We start from the raw sequence: 12,289 nt of genomic DNA on the forward strand, positions 1-12,289 counted from the left end.
GCTGTGGAGGGGAGCAAAGATCAATCACTAATGATTAAATGCAGAGTGGTGCATACAGAGCAAAAAGAGAAAGAAACACTCAGTGCATCATGGGAACCCCCCAGCAGTCTAAGTCTATAGCAGCATAACTAAGGGATGGTTCAGGGTCACCTGATCCAGCCCTAACTATAAGCTTTAGCAAAAAGGAAAGTTTTAAGCCTAATCTTAAAAGTAGAGAGGGTGTCTGTCTCCCTGATCCGAATTGGGAGCTGGTTCCACAGGAGAGGAGCCTGAAAGCTGAAGGCTCTGCCTCCCATTCTACTCTTACAAACCCTAGGAACTACAAGTAAGCCTGCTATCTGAGAGCGAAGCGCTCTATTGGGGTGATATGGTACTATGAGGTCCCTAAGATAAGATGGGACCTGATTATTCAAAACCTTATAAGTAAGAAGAAGAATTTTAAATTCTATTCTAGAATTAACAGGAAGCCAATGAAGAGAGGCCAATATGGGTGAGATATGCTCTCTCCTTCTAGTCCCCATTCAGGGAACTTTTAGGACAACCTGATAATAATGAATTACAATAGTCCAGCCTAGAGGAAATAAATGCATGAGTTAGTTTTTCAGCATCACTCTGAGACAAGACCTTTCTAATTTTAGAGATATTGCGTAAATGCAAAAAAGCAGTCCTACATATTTGTTTAATATGCGCTTTGAATGACATATCCTGATCACAAATGACTCCAAGATTTCTCACAGTATTACTAGAGGTCAGGGTAATGCCATCCAGAGTAAGGATCTGGTTAGACACCATGTTTCTAAGATTTGTGGGGCCAAGTACAATAACTTCAGTTTTATCTGAGTTTAAAAGCAGGAAATTAGAGGTCATCCATGTCTTTATGTCTGTAAGACAATCCTGCAGTTTAGCTAATTGGTGTGTGTCCTCTGGCTTCATGGATAGATAAAGCTGGGTATCATCTGCGTAACAATGAAAATTTAAGCAATGCCGTCTAATAATACTGCCTAAGGGAAGCATGTATAAAGTGAATAAAATTGGTCCTAGCACAGAACCTTGTGGAACTCCATAATTAACCTTAGTCTGTGAAGAAGATTCCCCATTTACATGAACAAATTGTAATCTATTAGATAAATATGATTCAAACCACCGCAGCGCACTGCTTTTAATACCTATGGCATGCTCTAATCTCGGTAATAAAATTTTAGGGTCAACAGTATCAAAAGCAGCACTGAGGTCTAACAGAACAAGCACAGAGATGAGTCCACTGTCTGAGGCCATAAGAAGATCATTTGTAACCTTGACTAATGCTGTTTCTGTACTATGATGAATTCTAAAACCTGACTGAAACTCTTCAAATAGACCATTCCATTCCGGAATGGGGTCTAATAGACATGTTGATGGTTTGGATGAAGTAACTAATGAAAATAACTCAGACAGAACAATCTGAGAGAAAGAGTCTAACCAAATACCGGCATCACTGAAAGCAGCCAAAGATAACTATATGTCTTTGGGATGGTTATGAGTATTTTTTTCTCTAATAGTTAAAATTTTATTAGCAAAGAAAGTCATGAAGTCATTACTAGTTAAAGTTAAAGGAATACTCGGCTCAATAGAGCTCTGACTCTTTGTCAGCCTGGCTACAGTGCTGAAAAGAAACCTGGGGTTGTTCTTATTTTCTTCAATTAGTGATGAGTAGTAAGATGTCCTAGCTTTACGGAGGGCTTTTTTTTATAGAGCAACAGACTCTTTTTCCAGGCTAAGTGAAGATCTTCTAAATTAGTGAGACGCCATTTCCTCTCCAACTTACGGGTTATCTGCTTTAAGCTGCGAGTTTGTGAGTTATACCACGGAGTCAGGCACTTCTGATGTAAAGCTCTCTTTTTCAAAGGAGCTACAGCATCCAAAGTTGTCTTCAATGAGGATGTAAAACTATTGACGAGATACTCTATCTCACTTACAGAGTTTAGGTAGCTACTCTGCACTGTGTTGGTATATGGCATTAGAGAACATAAAGAAGTAATCATATCCTTAAACCTAGTTACAGCGCTTTCTGAAAGACTTCTAGTGTAATGAAACTTATTCCCCACTGCTGGGTAGTCCATCAGAGTAAATGTAAATGTTATTAAGAAATGATCAGACAGAAGGGAGTTTTCAGGGAATACTGTTAAGTCTTCAATTTCCATACCATAAGTCAGAACAAGATCTAAGATATGATTAAAGTGGTGGGTGGACTCATTTACATTTTGAGCAAAGCCAGTTGAGTCTAATAATAGATTAAATGCAGTGTTGAGGCTGTCATTCTCAGCATCTGTGTGGATGTTAAAATCGCCCACTATAATTATCTTATCCGAGCTAAGCACTAAGTCAGACAAAAGTTCTGAAAATTCACAGAGAAACTCACAGTAATGACCAGGTGGACGATAGATAATAACAAATAAACTGGTTTTTGGGACTTCCAATTTGGATGGACAAGACTAAGAGTAAAGCTTTCAAATGAATTAAAGCTCTGTCTGGGTTTTTGATTAATTAATAAGCTGGAATGGAAGATTGCTGCTAATCCTCCACCTCGGCCCATGCTACGAGTGTTCTGGCAGTTAGTGTGACTCGGGGGTGTTGGCTCATTTAAACTAACATATTCATCCTGCTGTAACCAGGTTTCTGTAAGGCAGAATAAATCAATATGTTGATCAATTATTATATCATTTACTAACAGGGACTTAGAAGAGAGAGACCTAATGTTTAATAGACCACATTTAACTGTTTTAGTCTGTGGTGCAGTTGAAGGTGCTATATTATTTTTTCTTTTTGAATTTTTATGCTTAAATAGATTTTTGCTGGTTATTGGTGGTCTGGGAGCAGGCACCGTCTCTATGGGGATGGGGTAATGAGGGGATGGCAGGGGGAGAGAAGCTGCAGAGAGGTGTGTAAGACTACAACTCTGCTTCCTGGTCCCAACCCTGGATAGTCACGGTTTGGAGGATTTAAGAAAATTGGCCAGATTTCTAGAAATGAGAGCTGCTCCGTCCAAAGTGGGATGGATGCCGTCTCTCGTAACAAGACCAGGTTTTCCCCAGAAGCTTTGCCAATTATCTATGAAGCCCACCTCATTTTTTGGACACCACTCAGACAGCCAGCAATTCAAGGAGAACATGCGGCTAAACATGTCACTTCCAGTCCGATTGGGGAGGGGCCCAGAGAAAACTACAGAGTCCGACATTGTTTTTGCAAAGTTACACACCGATTCAATGTTAATTTTAGTGACCTCCGATTGGCGTAACCGGGTGTCATTACTGCCGACGTGAATTACAATCTTACCAAATTTACGCTTAGCCTTAGCCAGCAGATTCAAATTTCCTTCAATGTCGCCTGCTCTGGCCCCCGGAAGACAATTGACTATGGTTGCTGGTGTCGCTAACTTCACATTTCTCAAAACAGAGTCGCCAATAACCAGAGTTTGATCCTCGGCGGGTGTGTCGCCGAGTGGGGAAAAAACGGTTAGAAATGTGAACGGGTTGGCGGTGTACACGGGGCTTCTGTTTAGGGCTACGCTTCCTCCTCACTGTCACCCAGTCGGCCTGCTTTCCCGGCTGCTCGGGATCTGCTGGAAGGGAACTAACGGCGGCTAAGCTACGTTGGTCCGCACCGACTACAGGGGCCTGGCTAGCTGTAGAATTTTCCACGGTGCGGAGCCGAGTCTCCAGTTCGCCCAGCCTGGCCTCCAAAGCTACGAATAAGCTACACTTATTACAAGTACCATTACTGCTAAAGGAGGCCGAGGAATAACTAAACATTTCACACCCAGAGCAGAAAAGTGCGGGAGAGACAGGAGAAGCCACCATGCTAAACCGGCTAAGAGCTAGTAGCTGCGCTAAGCTAGCGGATTCCTAAAAACACACAAAGTGAATAATGTGTAAATAATTTAGAGGTGATTCAGCAGAGGGAGTGCTTTAGTTAAGGCACGTGAAGATTACACTGTGAAACAAATCGTTATCTAGGTAACTAGATCAATCTAACTGTGCAGATTAAACAGCTAACAGATACAGCAAAACACCGCTGTGCTCTGGAACAGGAAGTGATACAATACCGCAGTGAGAGCCAACCACCAGCAGAGGCAAGCAAGAGGTCTATTAAAAAAGTGTCCGACCTTATTATTTTTTTCAAAAACCATATGGATTTGAATCACGTGTGATAGAAAAATTTATCTGGCTTTCGGTGAAAATTTTACGGGCTTCACAGAGAATAAGGAGTGTTACTACAGCTTTAAGGACGGCTTTAAGGACGCTCAGCGCGCCGCACTCCGTGCTGCCATCGAGAGCCACAAACCACCGGATCATTTGTAAACGGATGGCTCTGTCGATCCGAGACCGTCGTGTGCACTTTTTCTGGTTATCACAAGAGCTGGACATCAACCATTTTCCGGCAGATTTCACTTTTAACAAGAGATTTTGTCATGGAAAGCCGAGCGGAGGCTTCGCGCGTCACGACCGATTTGCTGATGGAGCGAGACAAAGGAACACCTCCATTTTGGTCTCACAGGACGGCTTTGAGATGGCGTTCAGACAGCTATCTGTGGTTTTTCCATCGAGTGATTATCCAAGAAATTGTGGATGTGCCTGGACATCCCGTGAGACTTCATCAGTGCGTTGCTTTGCTCCATGCGGCACCGCCGCGACAGGCGGAATTCCTCCGCACGTCTGTCTCAATGTGCCGAAAAAGTGCTGATGTCCACGTCTTTTCACAATTCCTGTGCTAGTCAGACGGCGTCCCGGATAAAACACAGCGTCCAGTTTGGAAATGAACGGCACATTCCACTGTTACAGGAGTTTTTGTCATGGAAAGAGGAGCGGAGGCTTCGCGCGTCGCGGCGGTGCCGCATGGCGCACAGCAGCACCGTGATGAAGCCTCACGGGACATGTTCTGGCATGTCCAGGCACATCCACAATTTCTCGGATAATCACTCGATTGAAAAACCACTGATAGCTCAAATCGGTCGTGACGCGCGAAGCCTCTGCTCAGCTTTCCATGACAAAATCTCTTGTTAAAAGTGAAATCTGCCGGAAAATGGTTGATGTCCAGCTCTTGTGATAACCAGAGAAAATGTACACAACGGTCTCGGATCCACAGAGCCATCCGTTTAGAAATGATCAGGTGGTTTGTGGCTCTCGATGGCGGCACGGAGCGCGGCGCGCCGAGCATCCTTAAAGCCGTCCTTAAAGCCGTCCTTAAAGCGACAGTAACAGTCCTTATTCTCTGTGAAGCCCGTAAAATTTTCACCGAAAGCCAGATAAATTTTTCTAATGGTTTCCAGCTGCCAGTCTCTAACAGTTTCTGAAAAGATTCTGATGGAAAAAAAGCCCAAATCATTCCGCCATTTCCTGACAATGAAAATCCGCCGAAGGGGTGGACCACTCCTCACTCAAAGCCTGCTCACAGGCGAATGACGCAACCGACAGGCGTGGAAAAACTCACGCATGCGCACGAGGGTTCAAGCTTGTCTGACGCAATCACACGTGATTCAAATCCATATAGTTTTTGAAAAAATAAAAAGGTCGGTTTCTTTTATAATAGACGTGTATATATATATATATATATATATATATATATATATATATATATATATATATATATATATATACTCGTATATATTATTAATATATATATATATATATATATATATATATTAATATATACGAGTATATATATATATATATATATATATATATACTCGTATATATTATTAATATATATATATATATGTTTCGTATATATGCAACATCACAGTTTCCTCATTAGAGAGCTCATCCAGTATTGTCAGCAAACAGGTATTTTGCGGCCACATATTAGTAATACGTGGCCACAAGTTATCATTCTGTAGTCACCAATTAGTAAAGCATGACCCCATGTTAAGGTCCTGTCACACCATGACGATTTAGCCAGCATATGCCAACCACATTAAAAACGCTGGCATAAGTCTAATAAGTTAAGGGAAAGTTTTTGAAAAGTTAAGAGCACGTTGAAGCTCGCTGATATACATCCAAATACGCTGAGCTCCGTGAAAAAATTTTAGGCATGTTGAAAATTTTCAACATGCCAGCGTATGACTCATACACATGCGGGACATAAGTTGTAGGTAATTTATGCGATTGTTGACACACGTTTCTTCATAAGTCTAAATATGTCCATTAATGCTGACCATTGATTGGCTGAAACCTGCAGTCCTCATGCAAACAGACTGTTTTCATTCACACGGAAAACCTGTTCATTTCAGTCCAATTCACCATCACAGACTGCCGCACACGTATCCACATAAAGCTCCTGATTTTCAAAAATGACGTCTGAAAATACTTTAATTCCTTGTTGTAGCTGGAAACATAGCATTTTAAAGCAAGTCCCTGCTGTAGGTACGTTTCTCAGAGGATGCTGGTGTCGCGCTCTGATCACATAGAAGCGCTGTGATGATTTAGACTTGTAAAGCGCCGTCGCTGTCGGTGTGATTATCAGACGACCTGATCGATCAGGTGTGATCACACGTGAATGAAGTGCTTTGACTCTTTAAACTTTTAAAGCGCCGTCACTGTGGGTGTGGTGATCTGTCGGTGTCACACTGACAGATCGCATTCAGGTCTGATCACACCTGATCGCGGTCGACTGGCGCTTCAAAAGTTTAAATCATCACAGCGTTTCATTATTCAGGTCTGTGATGACCTGATCAGGTCTGATCAGTGGACCTGATCAGAAAGCATCCAGCACGGCAGTGTTTACCACAGCCAGTCCACTCATCAGCATTCTGTACACAATGAAAATGGTCTACCAAGATAAAAAATAAAATAATGTTAAATTACTCTGTTTTTGACCCGCATTACACCGTGCAGTACTGACCCGAACCACTCGGTGGAAATGGGGCTGTCGGCATACCCTGGATAATTGTCAAGGTGTGACAGCTGCATTAACTTTTTAGACATGTGGCAGTGTGCGCCAGCGTTTTTAATATGGTCAGCATACGCAGGCTAAATCATCAAGGTGTGACAGGGCCTTTATAATTGTGAGGCTGTAAATCAGTCCTTTCATACCTTAAATTAGAGCTCATTCTGTGTTCAATTAGCACTCAGGAAGTTGAGAAGCCAGTCACAGAAGGAGGGGTGAAGTCCGAGGGCTAACAGTTTGTGGGTGAGTTTGTGGGGGATGACCGTGTTGAAGGCGGAGCTGTAGTTGATAAAGAGCATCCTAATGTAGGAGACTTTATTTTCCAGATGAGAGAGGGAGATGTGAACGGCAGCTGCGATGGCGTCTGACATAGACCAGTTGTGCCTGTAGGCATACTGCAGTGGGTCGGTGGTGTCCGGGATGCTGTTATGAATATGAGACAGTATCACTCTCTTGAAGCACTTCATAATGATTGAAGTGAGTGCTACTGGCCGGAAGTCATTCAGACAGGATGGGGGGTTCTTCTTGGGGAGGGGGACGATGGTGGTGGTCTTGTAGCATCTCGGGATGATACATTGCCTGAGGGAAAGGTTGAAGATGGAGGTGAGAACATCAGCCAGCTCGTTAGCACATAGGACGCATCCTGGTACATTGTCTGGCCCGGCAGCCTTCGGGGGACAGACACTCCTCAAGGCTTTATGTACCTGGGCCACAGTCTGTCAGGATCGGGAGAACGACGTCAGCCACCATCACTATCAACATGGGGACCCCACAGGGCTGTGTCCTGAGCCCCATCCTCTACACCCTGTTCACCCACGACTGTGTCGCTTCCCACCCCAACAACACCATCATCAAGTTTGCCGAGGACACCGCCGTGATAGGACACATCACTGGTGGAGACGAGGCGGCCTACAGGACGGAGGTGGACAGTCTGGTGATGTGGTGTGGAGACAACAACCTCACCTTCAACACAGACAAGACCAAGGAGATGATAGTGGACATGAGGAAGGAGAGGCCTCACCAGCCACTGTTCATCCGAGGTCTTGAGGTGGAGAGGGTGAGGAACTTCAAGTACCTGGGGGTCCACATCAGTGATGACCTCACCTGGAAATTCAACACCACACAGGTGGTGAAGAAGGCTCAGCAGCGGCTGTATTTCCTGAGGAGGCTGAGGAAATTTTGGATGGCACCCAAGATCCTCAGCAACTTCTACAGCTGCATCATTGAGTCAGTCCTGACCACCTGCATCACTGTGTGGTATGGCAGCTCTACTGTGTGGGACCGCAAACGCCTGCAGAGAGTGATAAGGACTGCGTCTAAGATCACCAGGACCCCCCGACCCTCTCTGCAGAGCATCTACCACCGCAGAGTCCAGAGCTGTCTCCATCATCAAAGACCCCACTCACCCCCAACATGGACTATTCACACTCCTCCCCTCAGGCTGCAGGTTCAGGACTGTGAGATGCAGAACCACCAGGTTCAAGAACTCCTTTTTTCCCACAGCCATTAGACTGTTAAACAGCTGAACACCCCCCCAAGGACAGAGCCCCTCACCACTGGTCACTTTATCTTCTATTGGACACCTTACTATAATTACAGAAACTTTATTCTATTGCACTACAATACCTGTTAACTTGAATCCATTGGCTCAGTTGCACTAATTGCACGAAACCATTTACTGCTGAATGTTGCACAAAACAGTGCATCAGTGTGCAACATTCACTATCATGTACATATCATGTAGGCCATTACACAAGCATATTTTATATTTCCCTTCTTATAGTGTATATTTATTTTTATTACATTGTTACATTTTTATTACATTGCTTGTTATATTCTGTTGTTCTTACCAGCATGCTTATTTTATGTTATTTCATTTTTCCCACCACTTATATTTAGATATTTTATAGTTAGTTATTTATATATATTTGGGCATCCAGTGTGGATAGCAAAGTAAGAATTTCATTGCTATTTCAATTCTACAGCTAGCCAGGCCCCTGTAGTCGGTGCGGACCAAGGTAGCTTAGCCGCCGTTAGTTACCCCCTGGCAGATCCCGAGCAGCCAGGAAAGCAGGCCGACTGGGTGACTGTGAGGAGGAAGCGTAGTTCTAAACAGAAGCCCCGTGTACACCGCCAACCCGTTCACATCTCTAACTGCTTTTCCCCACTCGGGGACACACCCGCCGAGGATCAAACTCTGGTTATTGGCGACTCTGTTTTGAGAAATGTGAAGTTAGCGACACCAGCAACCATAGTCAATTGTCTTCCGGGGGCCAGAGCAGGCGACATTGAAGGAAATTTGAAACTGCTGGCTAAGGCTAAGCGTAAATTTGGTAAGATTGTAATTCACGTCGGCAGTAATGACACCCGGTTACGCCAATCGGAGGTCACTAAAATTAACATTAAATCGGTGTGTAACTTTGCAAAAACAATGTCGGACTCTGTAGTTTTCTCTGGGCCCCTCTGGGTTCTCCTTGAATTGCTGGCTGTCTGAGTGGTGTCCAAAAAATGAGGTGGGCTTCATAGATAATTGGCAAAGCTTCTGGGGAAAACCTGGTCTTGTTAGGAGAGACGGCATCCATCCCACTTTGGATGGAGCAGCTCTCATTTCTAGAAATCTGGCCAATTTTCTTAAATCCTCCAAACCGTGACTATCCAGGGTTGGGACCAGGAAGCAGAGTTGTAGTCTTACACACCTCTCTGCAGCTTCTCTCCCCCTGCCATCCCCTCATTACCCCATCCCTGTAGAGACGGTGCCTGCTCCCAGACTACCAATAACCAGCAAAATCTATTTAAGCATAAAAATTCAAAAAGAAAAAATAATATAGCACCTTCAACTGCACCACAGACTAAAACAGTTAAATGTGGTCTATTAAACATTAGGTCTCTCTCTTCTAAGTCCCTGTTGGTAAATGATATAATAATTGATCAACATATTGATTTATTCTGCCTTACAGAAACCTGGTTACAGCAGGATGAATATGTTAGTTTAAATGAGTCAACACCCCCGAGTCACACTAACTGTCAGAATGCTCGTAGCACGGGCCGGGGCGGAGGATTAGCAACAATCTTCCATTCCAGCTTATTAATTAATCAAAACCCCAGACAGAGCTTTAATTCATTTGAAAGCTTGACTCTTAGTCTTGTCCATCCAAATTGGAAGTCCCAAAAACCAGTTTTATTTGTTATTATCTATCGTCCACCTGGTCGTTACTGTGAGTTTCTCTGTGAATTTTCAGACCTTTTGTCTGACTTAGTGCTTAGCTCCGATAAGATAATTATAGTGGGCGATTTTAACATCCACACAGATGCTGAGAATGACAGCCTCAACACTGCATTTAATCTATTATTAGACTCTATTGGCTTTGCTCAAAAAGTAAATGAGTCCACCCACCACTTAATCATATCTTAGATCTTGTTCTGACTTATGGTATGGAAATAGAAGACTTAACAGTATTCCCTGAAAACTCCCTTCTGTCTGATCAATTCTTAATAACATTTACATTTACTCTGATGAACTACCCAGCAGTGGGGAATAAGTTTCATTACACTAGAAGTCTTTCAGAAAGCGCTGTAACTAGGTTTAAGGATATGATTCCTTCTTTATGTTCTCTAATGCCATATACCAACACAGTGCAGAGTAGCTACCTAAACTCTGTAAGTGAGATAGAGTATCTCGTCAATAGTTTTACATCCTCATTGAAGACAACTTTGGATGCTGTAGCTCCTCTGAAAAAGAGAGCTTTAAATCAGAAGTGCCTGACTCCATGGTATAACTCACAAACTCGTAGCTTAAAGCAGATAACCCGTAAGTTGGAGAGGAAATGGCGTCTCACTAACTTAGAAGATCTTCACTTAGCCTGGAAAAAGAGTCTGTTGCTCTATAAAAAAGCCCTCCGTAAAGCTAGGACATCTTTCTACTCATCACTAATTGAAGAAAATAAGAACAACCCCAGGTTTCTTTTCAGCACTGTAGCCAGGCTGACAAAGAGTCAGAGCTCTATTGAGCTGAGTATTCCATTAACTTTAACTAGTAATGACTTCATGACTTTCTTTGCTAACAAAATTTTAACTATTAGAGAAAAAATTACTCATAACCATCCCAAAGACGTATCCTTATCTTTGGCTGCTTTCAGTGATGCCGGTATTTGGTTAGACTCTTTCTCTCCGATTGTTCTGTCTGAGTTATTTTCATTAGTTACTTCATCCAAACCATCAACATGTTTATTAGACCCCATTCCTACCAGGCTGCTCAAGGAAGCCCTACCATTATTTAATGCTTCAATCTTAAATATGATCAATCTATCTTTGTTAGTTGGCTATGTACCACAGGCTTTTAAGGTGGCAGTAATTAAACCATTACTTAAAAAGCCATCACTTGACCCAGCTATCTTAGCTAATTATAGGTCAATCTCCAACCTTCCTTTTCTCTCAAAATTCTTGAAAGGGTAGTTGTAAAACAGCTAACTGATCATCTGCAGAGGAATGGTCTATTTGAAGAGTTTCAGTCAGGTTTTAAAATTCATCATAGTACAGAAACAGCATTAGTGAAGGTTACAAATTATCTTCTTATGGCCTCGGACAGTGGACTCATCTCTGTGCTTGTTCTGTTAGACCTCAGTGCTGCTTTTGATACTGTTGACCATAAAATTTTATTACAGAGATTAGAGCATGCCATAGGTATTAAAGGCACTGCGCTGCGGTGGTTTGAATCATATTTATCTAATAGATTACAATTTGTTCATGTAAATGGGGAATCTTCTTCACAGACTAAAGTTAATTATGGAGTTCCACAAGGTTCTGTGCTAGGAAAAATTTTATTCACTTTATACATGCTTCCCTTAGGCAGTATTATTAGACGGTATTGCTTAAATTTTCATTGTTACGCAGATGATACCCAGCTTTATCTATCCATGAAGCCAGAGGACACACACCAATTAGCTAAACTGCAGGATGGTCTTACAGACATAAAGACATGGATGACCTCTAATTTCCTGCTTTTAAACTCAGATAAAACTGAAGTTATTGTACTTGGCCCCACAAATCTTAGAAACATGGTGTCTAACCAGATCCTTACTGTGGATGGCATTACCCTGACCTCTAGTAATACTGTGAGAAATCTTGGAGTCATTTTTGATCAGGATATGTCATTCAAAGCGCATATTAAACAAATATGTAGGACTGCTTTTTTGCATTTACGCAATATCTCTAAAATCAGAAAGGTCTTGTCTCAGAGTGATGCTGAAAAACTAATTCATGCATTTATTTCCTCTAGGCTGGACTATTGTAATTCATTATTATCAGGTTGTCCTAAAAGTTCCCTAAAAAGCCTTCAGTTAATTCAAAATGCTGCAGCTAGAGTACTGAC

At 42.6% G+C, this 12,289-nt stretch overlaps 1 protein-coding gene across 1 annotated transcript in view; it reads left to right on the forward strand.

Annotated features, from left to right (window-relative positions):
• The window catches only part of lrrc6 (leucine rich repeat containing 6), a 78,228-nt gene that overhangs the window by 47,923 nt on the left and 18,016 nt on the right, over nt 1-12,289 (forward strand).

This window comes from Thalassophryne amazonica, chromosome 12 (assembly GCF_902500255.1).
Source record: "Thalassophryne amazonica chromosome 12, fThaAma1.1, whole genome shotgun sequence".
In the NCBI taxonomy this organism is placed as follows: Eukaryota; Metazoa; Chordata; class Actinopteri; order Batrachoidiformes; family Batrachoididae; genus Thalassophryne; species Thalassophryne amazonica.